Here is a 19056-nt window from a genome sequence, read left to right as displayed (position 1 = left end):
TAAAGGGATTCAACAAAATCTGGCTCTCAGCAAATTAAAGTTCACAATGTTTGGCACTGGGAAGAGTCACTCAATAGAGACAAACAATCCTAGGAATGAACGAGATTATAAAACCGGTGACAAGAACTTTAAAATATCTATTAAGAATATGCTCCATATCCTCAAGGATATAAAAGAAAACATAAAAATTATGAGACACAAATAGAAAATGTAAAAGAGAAACAAATGGAACTTCTAGAGATGAAAATTAAATATCTGAAATGAGGAATTCGCTGGGTAAAATTAACAGTGGGAAGTAATGTATTTCAGAAGAAAAGATCAGTAGATTTAAAGCTATAGCAACAGAAGCTATCTAAAATGAAGCACAGATAAAATAATAACTAAAAAACAGAAACAAAGCTTTAATACTCTGTGGGACAATATAGGTAACTGGAGACCCAGAATGAAAAAGAGGGAGAACAGAGGACAGAAATAATAGACAAAATTCCCATATTTGTTGAAAACTGTAAACCTACAGATCCATAAAGCTCATAGTTCCTAAGCAGAATAAACAGAAAGAAACCATCCCAGCACATATTATCAACTAATGGCTGAAAATTGCCAAGTTTTGGGAGTTGAGGGAAGGAGACAGAGTTAAGTTTGTGGGTGAGAAAGCATTCCATGGCCACTCTCTAAGGATTCATAACCAGCAGGTAAAAATTCTTATCATTGACTTTAACTATTGCCATGTTTTTTGGGGGGTCTGACATTAAAAGTGAACAAAAGTACAAAATGAAATGACCGCTATGCTGTCAGACACTGTCACAGTTAAAGGATTCAGAAGTTTTTCAGCCTGAAGATGTTGAGTAGTAACTCTTTACTGTGCAGACAAATATGTTTGATTGTGGTTATTATAGGAATCTCTGTACCATTCACTTATTAAATGTTTATGGAGCACCTATTTTGTTCCTAGTCTGGTGGTAGGTAGATATTTTGTGGTAATATGCAAAATAAATAAGGTAAACATACTACTAGTTAGTTCCCTTAATTTAGAGATTCTAACTTGGTGTGCAAATAAACAGTGAATAGTACTTCACATAGGAAAAAAATGCATATAACAATCTCTAAAGCCTCTATTCATAAGTGGTTATAGCAGTTATAAAGTTGTCCTTATGCATCAAAACTCCAAGATTTAGCATTTTGATTCAAGCAGGACTCCTTTTTCCTCCATTGAGGATATTGACTATATAATCCTAGAATCAAAAGGTGCCAGGACTAAAGAAGACTATAGAAATCGTTTAGTACAGTGCTGTTGAAACATTCATGAAAGAAGCCAGGTGGCTACCTCAGGTGGACTGGGGCAGTGGTGAGGTAGTGAGGGCAGATTGACTGAGCAGATGGTCCCCTGGTGTAACCAGAAGACCAGAATACATTGGAGTGGTGGGGATGGGAGTTTGGGGGAGGGAGGGGCACACTTATCATGGATTCATACATCTCATATTAACACTTTGCCTAGGCCCTAGGATAACTGAGTTTGAAAAGCCTGAATTATATTATCTCCTTTCTTTTTATTGTTCCTCCTTTCCTCTCAATATGCAACCACTAAGGAAGGAGGTTCATGTCACTGGCTGATGTTTTTTCCAGATAGTGCATTCTCCTATGGCACAAAAGGAACCATCATCTTAACTAATTTTTACTTTAACTTGTTAACATCCCATGCTATTTTATATAAATGATTTTCATTTGTGTATTTGGACAGATACTATTAACACATATTTGTGAAATTACTTTTATTTCAATAACATTATTTGTGATAGCACACATTATGGATCAAAGCTTGAAAGGCTGATCCATATCACTTACTTCAGACTTCTCACCTGAGTAAGCTAGCTTATACTACCAGCAATATAGCTTCAAATTCTTGATAATACTTAAAAAAATAAAACGTAACCAAAACTCAATGTTATTAAATTTGACAGGAAAGGTGGAGAAATGGCTTCAATGCCTATTTTGCCTGCTTCAGTGTCCAATATGAGGCTATTTACATTTAAATTAATTAAAAATTTAAAAGCATTAGCTCCTTAATAGCACTTGCTACATTTCAAGTTCTTAATAGCCATATGTAGCTAGTGGGTATTTTATTAGACAGCTGAGAAATAAAAATGTTCCATTATTACAGATATTCTATTGGACAGCCCTGCACTAAAGAAATACCGTAAATTGAAGAAAATTGCTTTGTCATCTATAAGCATGTCCCTGTGTCTCTTGTCATGGAAAGGAAACTGTTACTCTGTGAAAAGAAAATCTAGTGCATTCATTTTCTTTCTGACATTTCATTCAATTGTCATGTCCTTCCATCTGCCTTCTACTTCTAATAGTTCACACTTCCTGTTCAATCTACATGTTAAACACGGAGACATCAACCATTACCATCCATACCCTCTTTCCTGCTAAATAAAGCAATTCTTCTACTACCACAAACATTGGATGTAAATTGTCATTCTGTCACTAGAAAAGATTAGATTATACGCATTTCAAAAAGCAGCTTTTTCTGCCTTTGATGGGTTTCCAGTAAATATCCTTGCCCCCAAATACCTTCCAAGGATCTGGTCACAGTGCCTGACATTCCAGCATGTTCCTGAAAATTTTTAGTTTTTCCCAAATTCATTACTAAAATGCTGCTGTGTATGAATCTGGCTGCTGTGTATTAATCTGGTTCCCTATATAACTATTTGTAATTTAACAAGTCAGTGCTCTCAGGCTTACAGAACCTGGAGGAAAAAGGTTTTGACAACTAGGGAGGACAGAGCACATCAGGGTAGCTTTCATGAAAATGCCAGGTTGCTTCTGAAAATGGAGACTCTTTTGCAATGAAAGGTGAGACCAGGAAACATGAGAATACTATTTGCTCTAAGACACAGCACCATGAGATTGAGCAAACCTGGCTTTCATCCTGTATCTATAATGTTCTCTTTCGTGTCTCTGGACACACAATTAGCCCTTGTATTTGTGTGTTTCATATCCATAGATTCAACCAACTGTGAGTGAAAAATACATAGGTAAAAATTCCACAAAGTATCAAACAGCAAAACTTAAAATTGACATGCACTGAACTACGTTGAACCCACAAGAATGAAGTGATGTACAGGTACTGTATTAGGTATTATAAGTAATCAAAGGTTGTTTGAAATACATGGGAATATGTGCATAGATGAAAACCTGTGCATAGGTTATATCCATATACTACACCATTTTATGTAAGGTAATTCAGTTTGTATGGATTTTGATATCCCTGGGGGTCCTGGAACCAGTCCCCCCACGGATACTGAGAGACGACTTTACTACTTAATATCTCTAAACTTCTGTTTTTTGTCCTTAAAAATTGGTATAAAAGTAACTTCTTATCAGGATAATAAAGGATATATACAGAAGGCCTAGCTTTGTACTGATCGCACATTGGGAAATGATGAAAGAAAGCATTATAGGGATTTCCTTCAACCTCTTTGTCACTTTTAATAAATTTTTGGTTTCAAAATCAAAACGATGAACATATTCAGTGTTCTTTTCTCTCTGTTCCAGGACTTGAGAGTTGGGGATCAACTCCAGATAAGTTGGAAGAAAATACAGACGATAGTTTCCATGGTGAAATGAGACCTTCAAGAATTGGTGTAGCTGGAGCAGAGGACCATTACCTGGAAGTGTTGGAAAGGAGATTAGAAAGTTAGGGTAGAGATGTAGAGATATAGAGATAGTATGTAGGGGTTGGCAGGATTGTTTTTTCTTTTTCTTTTCTTTTTTTTTTCTTTTCTTTTCTCTGTGTGTGTGTGTGTGTGTGTGTGTGTGTGTGTGTGTGTGTGTGTGTAATCTAGCAGATTCCCTCAAGGACTTGAACCAGAGAGAATGAGTTATGAGTTATTCTTCATTTTCGTTTTCAGTTTCTGGCATCTGTCTAGTTTTAAGCTGACCCTGACATTTTAATTACAAACAAAAAATAAGTGCATACTGGGTACTTACTTTGTGTCTATAAATCAGGCATATCTTTCCCCTTAGGACTTTTTGTTTGTTTGTTTAGTTGAAAGGGGCAGAAAGATTTTAAGCAAGACAGCTATAAGAAAACAAGACAAGAACTGTGATATGGGATGGTGTAAAATGCAATGGGAGCACAGAGATGTCTGGTCAGAAAGTAAACTTTCCTTGTAGCAACTATTATAATATCCAGTATGAAGTGGATGTCTTTCCATGCAACCATGCCTCTCAAAACAATGGTTAATTTATTTAAATGAGTGGAATACTTTCCCGATATCCTCTGTATCATGTCTTTTAATATAAATCACCTAAAATCAACTGTCGCAGAAAATTAATCATATTCCACCTAATCAGAAGTTATCCAATAACTTTAATAGTTTGGAGACAATATGAAGAATACCAGTAAAATATCTCTGATTGCTACATGGCTGCCACAAAGTGGTTTTTATTTGTTTGTTTGTTTGTTCGTTGTTGTTGTTTTTTTAAATTTGAGATAGAGCCTCACTTTGTTGCCCAGGCTAGAGTGCAATGGCGTGATCTCAGCTCACTGCAACTTCTGCCTTCTGGGTTCTAACAATTCTTTTGCCTCAGCCCCCTGAGTAGCTGGGACCACAGGTGTGTGCCACCACACCCGGCTAATTTTTTTGTATTTTTAGTACAGATAGGGTTTCACCATGCTGGTCAGGCAGGTCTCCAACTCCTGACCTCAAGTGATCCACCAGCCTTGGCCTCCCGAAGTGTTGGGATTACAGGTGTGAGCCACTATGCCTGGCTGCCACAAAGTCGTCTTTAAAGTCATCACTTATTTTTAATTTTACTTTATATGCAATTGTAAGAACCTTTCTTGTATGTTTATTGTTTCAGTGTTCTGTGAAGGCTGACTAATGGTTACGGATGAGAAATCTGAAGAAATTAGGTGCTTTGGAAACAAAAATGACTATTAGTACCCAGAAAGGAATCTGAATTTTGAAAAATAGTATTAAGAAAATTTTGTAATGATACTGTTGTTCCAACAGCAAGGCAGTGTGGAATGCATTTTAGAAGATTTTCAAAGTGACTGAAATGGAAAAACAAGTCATCTAAAGCGATAAACATTCATTATTTTGGAATTTTTACTTATATGGAATATCAGTTTGCTTGGTGATGATTGATAAATAAAGTATGATAGAACCTTTAGACGTAGCTATTTATGTCTTCAAAATACTTGCCTTTGATTTTTAGAGCCTTACAACAAAGCTATTATAAACTTTTCTCTCTAAACTCTGGTTTCAGTATCAGACGAAAGCATACTCTTTAGAAAAGATTTTAAGAAAAAATAAATCCTGTCTTATATTAAGTCATGTAACAGAAAATAGAAATGTAAAACAAAGGGTCTGGACTTACTTAAACCAAGTTATTAATACTTTTATACATTTAAATAATGGCATGTGATTTACATCCAATGCGCCTCATGCTGGAAAGACTGACCTAAGCCAAGAGCTAAAGAACTAAAACTCTAAAGAAAACAAACAAACAAACAACAACAAAAAAACTCTTTCAAATTAGCATTTTCAACCAAATACAATTCTAAGTCAACATTCAGAATAATTACAAGAAGTTCCATTTCTTATGTAACAGTTAATTTTCAGAGAATTAAAATTTGATTAAAGCCAACAAAATTATATGTGTTAAATGTAGGAGTAATAATAGCTATAGTATCTCTAAGATTGTAAAATTAAAATCAAGCTCTAATTTAAACTAGAATGCTAATGAATACCTCATTCTTACTCCACTGTGGTTCAACCCCTTTTGCACTATTTCAACAGCCTGCTAATAATGAGGTCTCCTTGCCTCTGATCTTTATTTCATCTAGTTCATCCTGTTCCTTTTATAAAATTAGCCTTTCCAGAGCAGTGTTATTCTATATCATTCCCACACTAAGAAACCTTCAAATTTTTAACTGAGTTAAGGGCAAACCTGTCAGTTTGTACTTCAGATTCTCTACCATAGTGGTTTTTCAAGTGAATTATCTGGAAACCTAATAATCTGTAGTTATTAGAAGCTTTACAAAGTTTTGTTACAAGTACAGTGGATGCTGAGACTGTAATTGCTGTTTATTAACCCGGGATTCAAATGTCTAGATGTCATTAAGACAGAACATTGTAAGAGTAACTGTGTAAACTTGAATCTATAAAGTAACTGTATTCTAATTATAACTTCGAAATCTTTTACATTAGAGTTCTATATTACATTTTATTTGGAAAGGTGGTTGATCCATTAAGAGTTTGAAAAGAGTTGGTCAACAACATGCCAACAGTTTTATCACCAAAATTGCCACAGATTCTTGTATCCTGTATCTACTATCTTTTTGTTGTTGTTGTTGTTGTTGTTTTAGGGACAGTCTTGTGGTATGGCTGAGGCTGGAGTGCCGTGGTGCGATCATAGCTCACTAAACCCTGGAACTTCTGCACTCAAGGGACTCCTGGGAATTCTGAGCAATGCTCTCACCTCAGCCTCCTGAGCGACTAGGACTACAGGTGAGTGCCACCACACTTGCCTAATTTTAAAATATTTTTGTAGAGATAAGATCTTGCTATGTTGCCTAGTTTAGTCTTGAACACCTGGCCTCAAGCAGTCCTCCTGCCTTGGCCTCCCAAACTGTTGAGATATCAGGTTTGAGACACCCTGCCTGGACTTGCATCTACTATCATGCTGGTTCCTCCACCCAAAATTTCCTTCTCCTCATTTCGTTCCCCATGTCTCTATGTTAAATCTTTTCAGGGCTATCATAGCCTTTGCTGATCCACCTACCCAACTTTCTCTTAACTTTGTTTCGTATATACAGCACCCATTGAATTGTTCTTTCCTGCGTTTTCTCCATATTCCATCCTAGGTTAATTTTGCCTGGGGACCAAAATTATGTCTTTTTTTTTTTGACGGAGTTTCGCTCTTGTGGCCCAGGCTGGAGTGCAGTGGCACGATCTCTGCTCACCACAACCTCCACCTCCCAGGCTCAAATGACTCTCCTGCCTCATCCTCCCAAGTAGCTGGGATTACTACCGGGTATGTGCCACCATGCCTGGCTAATTTTGTGTTTTTAGTAGAGATGGGGTTTCTCCATGTTGGTCAAGCTGGTCTCAAGCTCCCGACCTCAGGTGATCCGCCCGCCTCGGCCTCCCAAAGTGCTAGGAATACAGGCGTGAGCCACCACACCTGGCCAAAATTATGTCTTACTTTGCACTTATTTAACTATCAGAATTTTAAAGAAAGGAATTGAGCACGAAGATTTCTGAAAGTGAAAATCAGCATCACCACTACATACGTTCTGTAAATTCTGTGCTTTAAGAGCCCTACCTTTTATCCAATGATAAAAGATGTTACTAATTAGCAAAGTATGGAAAGTATGATAATTTCATAGAACATATGTAAAATTACCAATATTTTACAATGACTTGACAATATGGGAAATGTGATTAGTAATAACAAAGATAATGAAAACGACAACTTATTGAGTGCTTGTGATATGCTGTATCTCCCCCTATAATTTCTTACCTCATGCTAACGGTTCTCCAAAATGGATAGCATCTCACTTTTACAGAAGGAAAAATTGATACTCCAGAGGTGAAATCATTTGCTCAAGTTTACGAGAGCAAAAACAGGAGAGTCAGGATTCAATCTTGGCTCTGCGCGGCAGAAGAGCTTTTGTTCTTTCCAGTTCATCACAGTGTCACTCAAAATGAAAACAACAGCAGTATGTGTATGAATTCCTCACGGAAGAAGGTTTGAATGTTACTATTCAATAGATCTGCCTTGAGACTTCTTCGTGTCTGTTACAGAATTCTTGCTTGAGGGTATCTCAAAACAAAACACCCACTTGGGCAGAAAGCTGCCTTCCCCAGTTACTGAGCAATTTCACTCTTCCTGCCTGAGAAGGGTTTCTACCAGGATAGGGGAAAAGAAAAAGGAAAGAATCGAAAAACAAATGTTATGTACTTCGAGATAGGAACTGAAAAATTGCGTTACTACTGATAGAAGAATATAGTCAAATAAGAATAAAGAGAAAAAATACACAGAAAATGTTAATTAAATACAGATTTGTGAACAATTCTGGTATTGCTATTTGGGTGGTGATGAAAGCTAAATAATCAAACCAACAGAGACAGACTTCCTATAATAGCAGAATAGAGGAGAGATATTGATCAAAATGCTCTTCAAGTCTATGAGAGTTTCAGATTTCCAACTCAGATTCTGGCTTGCTTCTCAACTTGAATCAACGCCAACGATGCCAGTTTCCTTGCGAGAACTACTGCCTCTTCACTAATACAACCAGCTAGCCTCAGTTCTATCTGCCAGTCCTGTTTTTGCCTTCTCCTCCTGGTTGGCAGTCTCCCTGCTTTTAGGCCCACTTAAAGCCCTTTGCCTCTGGCTAAAAGACAGTTGCCTCATCCTACAGTATTTAGCAATTCAAAACATCCTTAGGCCACTGAGCTAAATTTTCCCTTTAGTAGTTTCTAAATTTAATGTCTTTCCTAACTCTCACTGCCCCCATTTCTTCCTTAATTGTGATCCTGTAGAGTTTGATTTCTTACATTGTAAGTAGTAAATAACAGAAGTTGCAACATACTTCAGGCACTTTGAAAGTAGCTCATGTGAATATCACCTTGAGATAACGCTGAGAATACTAGTTTGAAGAGCCCTAATAATAGAGATGCCCAGTGGAGTAGTCTCTGGGGAGGGGAGAGTAGTGATACAATTGTTAATCAGCCCCAGTGTTGAGAGTTCAGTTCCAGTTACCCAGAAGCCAGTTGCCCTAAACTTTTTACACAGCCAAATGGCAGTTTGGTCTTTTCTCCTTTCCTCTGTCCCTCAGTGTCTCCCTCCCCACTTTTCATCCTTCATACTGATTTTCCTGACCCATTGCCTCTCTGATCTTACACTTATTGATCTGAAGAAGGACTTTTCATTTCATGAGAACATTTTCCCTAAGACAAAGTAAGAAGAGCTGTTTAAGACTATAATACTGTTTAGATAATATTTTTCATGTAGGAATAAGACATTTTGCACATAAGAAAGGATTGTAATCACTAACCACTTAACAAAATTTCACTTATATTTGAAAATGAAAAACAATTTATATCTATTAAATCTAGCCATCAAAATGTAAAAATTATGACTAAAACATCTATTTTTCAAACATTAGGTGTTAGACACTTGGCTAAGCATTTTATATGCACTTTTTCATATAATCTCCAAAATCAGTACCTATCAGGGAATAGGTACTATTATTATTATCTCTATTTAACACATGAGGGAACTGTTGAAATTTATAGAAACCAAATAACTTATCCAAGGTTGCAGAATTGTACTCAGAATTCTCGGGAATTAGAGCCTACTAACACAGTTAACAACAGTGTCAACAACAAGAGCTCTTAATCATTTATACTGCTACAGACTTTATGTTATAAAATTAAAGCTACATCTTGATAGTCATTTGGTCAATATAAGCTCTCCTAAAGCTATTACAGAATAAACTGAATGGTAGAAAAAAAAATTGATTGGTCAAATTTTACAGAGAACTAATTTGGGTCAATTATAGAGTTAGTTTCAACAGTAAACTCTATTTGTATTGTATTTCTTAATATTATGATAAAAATGATTTTTTTTCTCCTTGTAGGGATGTTCTCATGTAGCCCAATAAAAAAGAGAAAATTACGTAATAAGATGGTCTAAAACACCATATACAGATTTTCTTGTTAATTTAACATCTTTCTCTAGAACTATTCTTAGAGCTTGAAAAACAAGAATTTCCTTCTGAGAAGAAATAATCTCTGAAACTTTGACAAATCCCTATCTAATGAGAACATCTCCTTAAGAACACACATAATACTTTTACATTAAACAGTATGCTGACCTTTAGACTCCATGTTTAAGTTACAGTGTTACAGTGGATTTATTTATTTAACATGTTTTTATTGAGTATCTCTTGTGGGCAAACAGTTTTATGAAATAAAAACGCCCTGTATGATCTTAGTGTCAGATCTTATTTGTCCTCGCTAGACTCACTGTGTTAACAGACCTGGGTGTCAAGAGTAATCTCTGCTCCTGAGGGAATTTGATTAAGAGTGAGTGAGTATATCAGGACCACTTCCTCCACTTCCAGAATGAGGGCAGAGAATTACCTGTGCAGCCTCAGACCAAACTAAACAATGACTTCAACCCATGACACCACAACACACCGACTTCAACTTTCTTCACTGTCAGACAACTCCCACTGTTGTTCTTTACACACTAGACTGAATCACTCATATATTTATACTAATTGAATCTAGGTTAACAACACCTCTTAGGACACTGTCATTTGAGGCGTTGAATATTTTAGGGGATCCCATCTACTTTGGATCAGCTCCTACACCTAAAATCCCAACTGGCCCTACCAGTTGGAGATCCCAGAATATTTTGAGCTAAATCCATTTAATTAAAAAACTTATTTGTCAGAACTAGACTGAAACTTAAAGATCAGTTGCTGTGTTATTTTAATCAGATCAACTTCTTCAAATAGAATTTAATGGGGAAGCTCGAATTTTAAAATCCCAATAAATAGAAATGAAGGTGCAGTTGAAACAAGAGTACAGCAATGAAATGAGAAGACCCAGGATTCCTCCCACATACTTCCCATCCACCATCCTCATACCTTTTCAAGGTTTTAGAGCACAGCCTTAACATTCCTGGTATTCCTGGTTTATACCAACTGATTCTGAATCTTAGGTACCCATCCACAATTACCTAACTACTTAGTCTGGGATCCCAAACTCAAACTCAGTATATTAAAGTTCTCTAGAGAAACAGAACAATGTGAATATGTATGTGGGTGTATGTTTTCTGCAAACATAGAGAGAGAGAGAGAGAGAGAGATTTTAAGGAATTGATTGTGGAGGCTGGGAAGTCTGAAATCTAAGGCAGATCAGCAGGCTGAAAATCCAGGAAAGAGCTGATACTGAAGTTTGAGTCTGAAGGTAGTTTGGAGGCAGAATTCTCTCTTCCTTTGGGAATCTCAGTCTTTTGCTATTAAGGCCTTCAACTGACTAGATGATACCTACCCACATTACGAACAGTTTTTATCTGCTTTCAAAGTCTACGAATTTAAATGTTAATCACATCTAAACAGTACCCTTAAAATGACATCTAGGCTAATGTTGGGCCAAATATTAGGGTACTGTGGCATAGCCAAGTTGACGTATAAAATTAGCCATTCCACCGTGGGTCCTTAATCTAAAATCTTGTATTTTTTCTATTATGAATAAGGGTTTATGATACTGTAGAAGAGAAAGACATTATAATATAGGCTAACTGTTTACCTAATATTAATTCCTCTCTTTTCCCTTCCTAACAAAATATAAAATTTTTGTATGAAGATCAAGGAGCCTACCTAATATATGAAACTTTCTAGTCTTCCCTACCATTATAGTTGGCCAGAGAAATGTAAGTGAAGTCACTGGATACAGTTCTGGGAAAGTCTTTTAAAGGGGCTAGCAGATTCAGCTGCCCTGACCAGGTGTAGGGCCTCTTGACTTTTTCCCTACTTTTTCCCTGTCCTTCTTTCTCTTGCCTTGAATTTGGACTGATGACTGAAGATAGTGTAGATATCATATAATCACAAGTATCTAGAGCCCCTGAGGGAGCCAAGTCCTAACATTTTTTGAGCTGATGAACCAGCGGCAGTTACTATTACCAGATTCCTTATTACATTAGAAAACAAAAATGTCTTTATTGTTTTTCTAAGCCTGTGTTAATGTATGCAAACTAAATCCTACATTGATACAGACAAGGACACAGATCACTACAATGAACATCTTGAAAACTGAACAGTGATTAAAATTTTGAGACTGTACCTAAGGAAATGAGTAAAAAGGAACAAGTTGATATAAACTAGACATAATAAGTACATCAAACACTAGCAAAGACTATGAAACGGGTACACTGGAGGACTGAACAGCTGCCATTGAATTCAGCAGAAAGGTAAATGGACCTAAATGGCAATAGGAAAAAAGGATGTGGACACTTAAAAGAACTAAACTTCCAAGCTGCAATGTTAGGAGAATCACTGGAATCGATTATAGTGAAAGTTGTGTACCTTCTTTCTCTGAACCTTTCTGAAAAGTGAAAAGACAGGAGAAGGACAAGGACAAGTTAGCTGTGCAGTCTTCACTCCATATGCTTCCTCCTGACAGACCCTTTGAAAAACTTGTCTTGACTGGTTTGTCAGTGTAAGCACGTTCTCATCCCAAGGTTTTTTGCACAAAGACTTTAATGGGTTAAGCCAATTTGTAGTTGTAACTACAAACACCCACTTTGCAGCAAGAGCTGAATCAGAAATCACTTTTAAACATTATTTTCTAATCATAGAAAACGGACTGGGGAGACACAGAGGGGGAAAAAACAGATATGTAATCTGTTTGGAGTGACTTAAATTAACTCCTCCTTTTAGCCAGAGGGCTATCTCTGAGCTTTCCACAGCCACAAACCATTTCCTAAAGATATTCTTCTTATGAGTAGCCAGTTTTACGAATAGAATGGGGAGTTGCACAGTAGTAATAGAGGTATAAGTGGGAGGCTTTGTGAATCTAATTCTCTAGACTCCATTGAGGTGGGGTGATGACCTTTGGCACAAGACAGTCATTTGCTAGGAATGAACATAGACTACCTTTATGGGAAAGAGAATAGAGTATGACAAATTTTAGCCAAGTTCAATGTCAGAGATGGGAGAACAAAGATGCATCTAGCACTAAGTGGTTAGGACAGCAGGAGAATGAAACTAGAGGGCCAGAAACAGGTGGTTAGCAAATACAAGGCTGGAATTGTGGCTGAAATTCCAGACCAAAGGCAATATAGCCTATCTTCCTCCTTCCTGCCCTTCTTTCCTTCCTTTCTTTTCTTTATTTTTTTCTGAAGACAGGCACAAACAAGACCTGTCTGAACTCTTGTAACTAACTGATGGTAGCTGAAAACAACCAAGGGTATCAGAAGTACAGTGTTCATTATCCTAGGCAAAGTTCTTCCTGTCAATTCTCTCAAAATCCAGCTTACTGCTTGTATTAGTCCATTTTCACACTGCTATAAAAAACTACGTGAGACTGGATAATTTATAAAGAAAAAAAGTTTAACTGGCTCACAGGCCCGCATGTCTCTGGAGGCCTTAAGAAACTTACAATCATGTCAAAAGGTAAAGGCGAAGCAAAGCAGGTCTTACATGGCAGCATGAGAGAGAGAAAGAGAGAAGTTCCACATTTTTAAACCATCAGATCTTGTGAGAACTCATTCACTACCACGAGAATAGCATGGGGGAGACCATCCCCATGAGCCAATCACCTCCCACCAGGTCCTTCCCTCCACACGTGGGGATTACTATTGAAGATGAGATTTGGGTGGGGTCACAGGGCCAGACCATATCACTGCTGCAGAAAATGATTTTCATTCACAGTCACCTTTGATACATCTTTTGAGAAGAATAGAAATATAAGGTATTTTCTTTTTCTTTTTCTTTTTTTCTTTCTTTCTTTCCTTTCTTTCTTTTCTTTTCTTTTTTCTTTTTTTTTTTTTTGAGACCTAGTCTTGCTCTGTCACCAAGCTGGAGTGGAGTGGCATGATCTCGGCTCATTGCAACCTCCGCCTCTCAAGTTCAAGAGATTCTCATGCCTCAACCTCCTGAGTAGCTGGGATTACAAGCAAGTGCCACCACACCCAGCTAATTTTTGTGTTTTCAGTAGAGATGGGGTTTCACCATGTTGGCCAGGATGGTCTCCATCTCCTGACCTCATGATCTGCCTGCCTCGACCTCCTAAAGTGTTGGGATTACAGGTGTGAGCCACCGTGCCCGGATGAAATATAAGGTATTTTCTCAAGCATATTTATTGCCCTCTATCTGTCACCAGGAATGTTTACTTTATGCAAAAATATGGCATTAGTGTGATTTTGACAGGGCATGGTACTTATTTTAAATATTCGTTGACACAATAGTAAGAATCAAGTATTTTTATAAGCTATCTACAAAGCTATCCAATTTTTTAGTAGAAGTAGTATTTTACTAAGTAAATTTATACTTCTAGCACTTGATAAATTAACAAATATATGTTTTAAATTTTCTAGGAAGAGCCTATTTACTGTCTACCAGTAAACATTATCAAAAGGGACTTTGTTGGAGGGACACAACTATCAATATTTCCTCTTTTTTTCTTCTATCCTTTACTCCCCTTTCCCACGTCCTGTATTTTTTGTGGCCTAAATTTCCTTTTGGCCAAATTATTGATCAGTTAATTGGAATCTAATATTTTTTGACTATCTAATGTACAAACATGGACTTATTTAATGTTCACAATTAGCACCCCAAAATTTTAAAAAAAAGAAAAACAGTTCAGTCACTTGTTCAAAGTAGCTTAACTAGTAAGAATGGTAGAGAATTTTTATTTTCACTGAAATAATCAGTCTTAAGAAAGTAAAAACCTATTGAATGACCATAATTCTGTACACAATCTCAAGTTGTTTTCAAAGGATTTGGGTAGGGGAAAGATAGACAAGAGCTAAAATGAGAGCTGTTTTAGGCACAAACTGATTTGAATAAACTTATTCTGCCAATTTAACAGCGAATACAACATACTTGTGACATTTGCCTGGCATGTTTTAGAAACAGTAAAGAAAAAAATAGTGTGTTTGAGTAGATGTAGAATATTGAGTATTCAGGGTGCTATGTAAGGACTAGAGAGGCAGTTTGAGGTTGTATGTTAAAGGACTTTTTAGACCAAGTAGAAGAGGCTAAAATATGTTCTGTTTATATCAGAGAGCCAATGGAAACTTTTCAGATGTGGAGTGTCATGATCTGATTTGCCAAAAATAGAACTGATTATAGATAATCTAAAACTAATTTTTCATTAGTCAATGTTTTGTTGAAGGGAAAAATTCATCCTCTTACCCATAGAGTCCTTAAACTGTAGACATCTGTGTCTACTATGCCCTCCTCGGATCACTCTCTATATCTTTGGTACCAAATCCTATCCAGTTTACTCTACATCATCTCTTGCAATTTTGTTTTCCATTCTTTCCCTTATCCATGTCCAGATTCACACATCTTCTATTTGCTCATGCCTGGACTTTTGAAGCCTATCATGTGTTAGGGGGCCAGACACCAGCATCTCTCCTTTTACCAATATATTCCTCATAGTGTTGGAATTATGGAATCTCTGCAAAGAATAAAGCAACATGCCAAATACTTCCTCTAGTTTCACCTGATAAGAACCATGCAATACCTACTATTTGGTGTAATTAATTTTTTATTGTTGTGCTTGTGCAAACAACCTTTTAGTACTAGAGAACTCCTGAAGCACAAAGTACTCTGTAATAAATGATAACCACCAAATGTTAGGGTAGAAGCTATCTAAGTGAGCATCTCCCCTGAGCCCCTGGGCTCTGAAAAGTTATCAGACACATAGCCAGGCTGACCCTTGCCTTCATGCAGGGCACAAAGGCCGAAGCAGCCTGATAGCAAGCGCCGTTATGGCACTTACTATGTCCAAGACAGAAGTTGTAAAATGGTGGCCAATGGGCTGAGCTGGCTTAAAACTATATATTTTTAAATGGCATCATTTAAATAAATATTTACAATGTGAAAGAATTCACATACAAATTAACATTTATGCCTTCTGTTGAAAATACAGAAGATCTGTCAAAGCAAGATCAGCAATCAGATGGACCTATGTAGAGGAAGGGCACATTCTTGAAAAGGTGCCACCTTTTACTGTTTCCACATCACCATTTGACATCTATTCCTTAACAACTCTGGGCCTGGGGGAAGGGGAGGGAGAGAAGATGGGGAGAACTGAGAGTGCCTGGGATTGAATTTCCTGTCATCCCAATGGGAAGATGTCTCAGAGTTAGAATTAAACTTTTAAAATCGTGATAGTAAAAGAAAATGAAATTTCTTGAACACTTGAGTGTATAGATTTATATCAGCTAGGTGTAATGTTAATAATTTTATTGGTTGAGATTTAAAACAACTCCTCAGTTTCTTCCTATTTCTTATTTTCTCATCCTTTTAAGAATAAAGAGCATCAGATGTATCCATAGATACAGTGAAGAATGAGCAGGGAAATAGATAAGGAAATGGGTGGTCTTCAATATAGAAGTTCCAAGCAGCAAATTAAGTTGGGGAATGTTTTGGGGAGAAAACCAAGGAAAGAAAAAAAATAAGTTTATAGGCCAATGAGATTAACAGACTATTCCTGTTGTGACAAGAAGTTAATAAGAACTGAGAGCAAGAGCTTTTGCCTTTTCAGATGTTTGAAGACAACCAGAAAACATCACAGCCCAGGGCTGGAGAGCATATAAAAGATAAGTTTAGAGAAGTCCTCAAACCGATAAAATAACAACTTACTTCCCCAAATATGCTAAGGGTGTTTGTCTATGGTTAGTCAAACCATTAAAATGGGGAAGGAGGAGGGGTCAGAATTTTCTCTTCTAAGTTCAGAAGAGCCACATTTTGCCGTTCTGACTCTAAAGCAACTACAGTACTCTACAGAGCACAGAACTGTATGTAAATTCATCTATTGTAAATCTAATCTGCAAACATGTATTAGGTCAGTATTTGGAGACAGAGAAGCCAACTGGTTCTTATCACTACATTGTATAGCTTCTATTAACATGGATCTCAGGGACTCATTTGGGTAATATTTGCATTGCCTAGGCTGTGAACAAACCACGAAGTAGCCTGAAAAGGACTTACTCTAGGGAAGAAACAGTGTGGAGTGGAAAATAGGGTGTGGGTAGACTTGTTGAAGTGTGTGTGAGTGAGAATAGTGGAGAAAAGGAGAAAGAAGGCATTGGTAGATTCATTTAAGACAAAAATGTCCATTTTGGTTTCTTAAAAGCGACTTCTTTTTCCAGTTTAAAACTGTTTTGGGACCAGGATAAATTATTCTTACTGGGAACAAAGTTCTCTGAAGGAAAAAAAAAATGCTAAACATGTATCTTCGCAAAGGATTTCATATTTGAATTTAAATTTAAAGATAAATTTGTTTTTAAGAAAGCACGAAAAAGCAATTTCAGAAAAAAATCAGAAAAGTTTAGTTTTCTTTTTATTAAACAAGAAACACAGAAAAATAAATTGATTTAGTTTCTTGTTATGTTCCCTTGGATATGACATAAATTGAAAATCGTAATTAGAAAAGAAATGAAAAATAATTCAATAAAGCTTTCACAGTTATACCTGAAAAAGCCATAAATACAGTATGCAATGACATAATGCAGTAGTCAAGATAGAGAGTCATTGTTTAAGGTGAACTGAAGTGTGCATTATTACATCAGCAAAAAGATCCCATAGCTGACACTAATCTTTAGGGTTCTGCCAAAGTGGCATTTCATCCAAACTTTCTGTATTGACCTCACAATTCCACATACATACCTGTAATTCAAAACTTATGAATTTTTCAAAACATGTGTAATCTGAATACACAGATATGCATACTTCAAAGGGTTAAGCTACCCAAGCCATAGCCAATGAATCACTTTTAAAAAGAGCAATAACTCATTGTAAGAATCACGTAATTTCTTACTGCAGATGTGCTTTAACTTTCACACACTCATGTTTGCTTTAAAGAATTCACGATTTATGAAATAAATGACACAGTTTTAAAAAATCTTTTGAGTCCAACAACTGGAAAAAGAAGTGAATTATTTCAAAGATATTCTTACTATACTTGAAAATATCATTTCAAAAATCCTAGTTCTTACTAGGGAGTAAAAAAATGGACTACTGCATTTCAACTTAAAGCTACATTTTAAAATGTTCCATATCTTTGTATGCAATATATTTTCTAAATGTAAGTAATTAGCTGCCTGCTCTTGAAATAATTTTTGGTTAAACAAAAGTTTCAGCTCCTATAAGGCATAGTTAATAGCATGGTAATTACAACATTTTTATAATAACTTACAATCTTCTTAGATGTTTCACAACTCCTTCGGTTAGGGCTGGCAAATACGATTTCTGTTACTATTCTATTTTAGCTTTTCAGTAAGTGCCAGCAAGCGAAATTATATTCCTCTCCTTTTATGGCTTTCTGTGAGGCCCTGACTTGTAGAGAAGGCATTTGTGAGGTTGCTAACATTAAAGATAATGTTAAACAGCTTATATTTTAACTAGAGATACTTTGTAGTTTGGGTATATGCACATTTTGATTATTTGCCACAGATGTAGTTGAAAATGGTAAATATTTTCTTCTCATTCACTTATTTTTACTCCTGAAATCAGGTGGCCTCTTAAAAATCTTCAGAAAAGTTAGCTCGTTTGAAAAGGAGACCAGGAAATATTGGTTGATATAAAAATGAAAGTTCAAGCAGTCGACACTTTTTGTTTTAAATAATTTAGAAGCTAAAAAATAAAATAAATGTACTTTGCCAAAACGCAAGGCATTTTAGGCTCTTATGAAGAAATAAAAGAATACTGACATGGAACTCAGCAAACTGGTTAAAAAAAGTGGGAAGGGAAGGTTTTTTGTTAGAGGACATGTTAGCTTGCTATTAAGAAAGATTACTATTCTAAGAAGTCTGGCTAATGCCAGAGACTCTTTATCAGCAAAATAAGAGAAGCACGCTGAGCCTCAAACATATTTCTACACATTTCTTGAAAATGTCTGAGCAATCTTTAAAACAGGAGTGAAGAGCAGAAAGCCATACCAGTCGTAGCGGTGTCTGAAGTATCCTCTGGTGATCTCTATTACCATGTTGACCACACCTCCAGACCCAGCTGTGTACACATAACAAAGATTATCAGTAAATAATGTATTCATCTACTGGATTCCAATGAAAGCCCCGATTACTTTTCTCCTATGTTTGGACTAAATGTGTGGCTTTCTTTAGATATAACCAAGGAATATGAAATGTATTTAGGCAAAAGATCAAAAAGTACACAGAGGCCCGGTTAGTAAGAAGGAACATTATAATTTTCCTTCATATGATAACGCTGTAACTGCTTAAGTACTCCTCAAAAATAACTTTTCATGGTGTGTTTTTACTGATCTACTAAGAACT

At 36.3% G+C, this 19056-nt stretch overlaps 1 long non-coding RNA gene across 1 annotated transcript; it reads right to left on the bottom strand.

Moving 5' to 3' along the window:
• Positions 1 to 466: 466 nt before the first annotated feature.
• LOC126948268 (uncharacterized) lies at positions 467 to 18723 on the bottom strand. Its single transcript, XR_007723384.1, has 3 exons — positions 18703 to 18723; positions 7537 to 7714; positions 467 to 3671 (listed from the first exon to the last, which is right to left on the bottom strand). It is a non-coding gene; the product is annotated as an uncharacterized LOC126948268 (long non-coding RNA).
• Positions 18724 to 19056: the final 333 nt, after the last annotated feature.

Source organism: Macaca thibetana, chromosome 2, assembly GCF_024542745.1.
Source record: "Macaca thibetana thibetana isolate TM-01 chromosome 2, ASM2454274v1, whole genome shotgun sequence".
Lineage (NCBI taxonomy): Eukaryota > Metazoa > Chordata > Mammalia > Primates > Cercopithecidae > Macaca > Macaca thibetana.
Note: the sequence above shows the minus strand (reverse complement) of the source record. Positions and strands in the feature narration are given on the sequence as shown.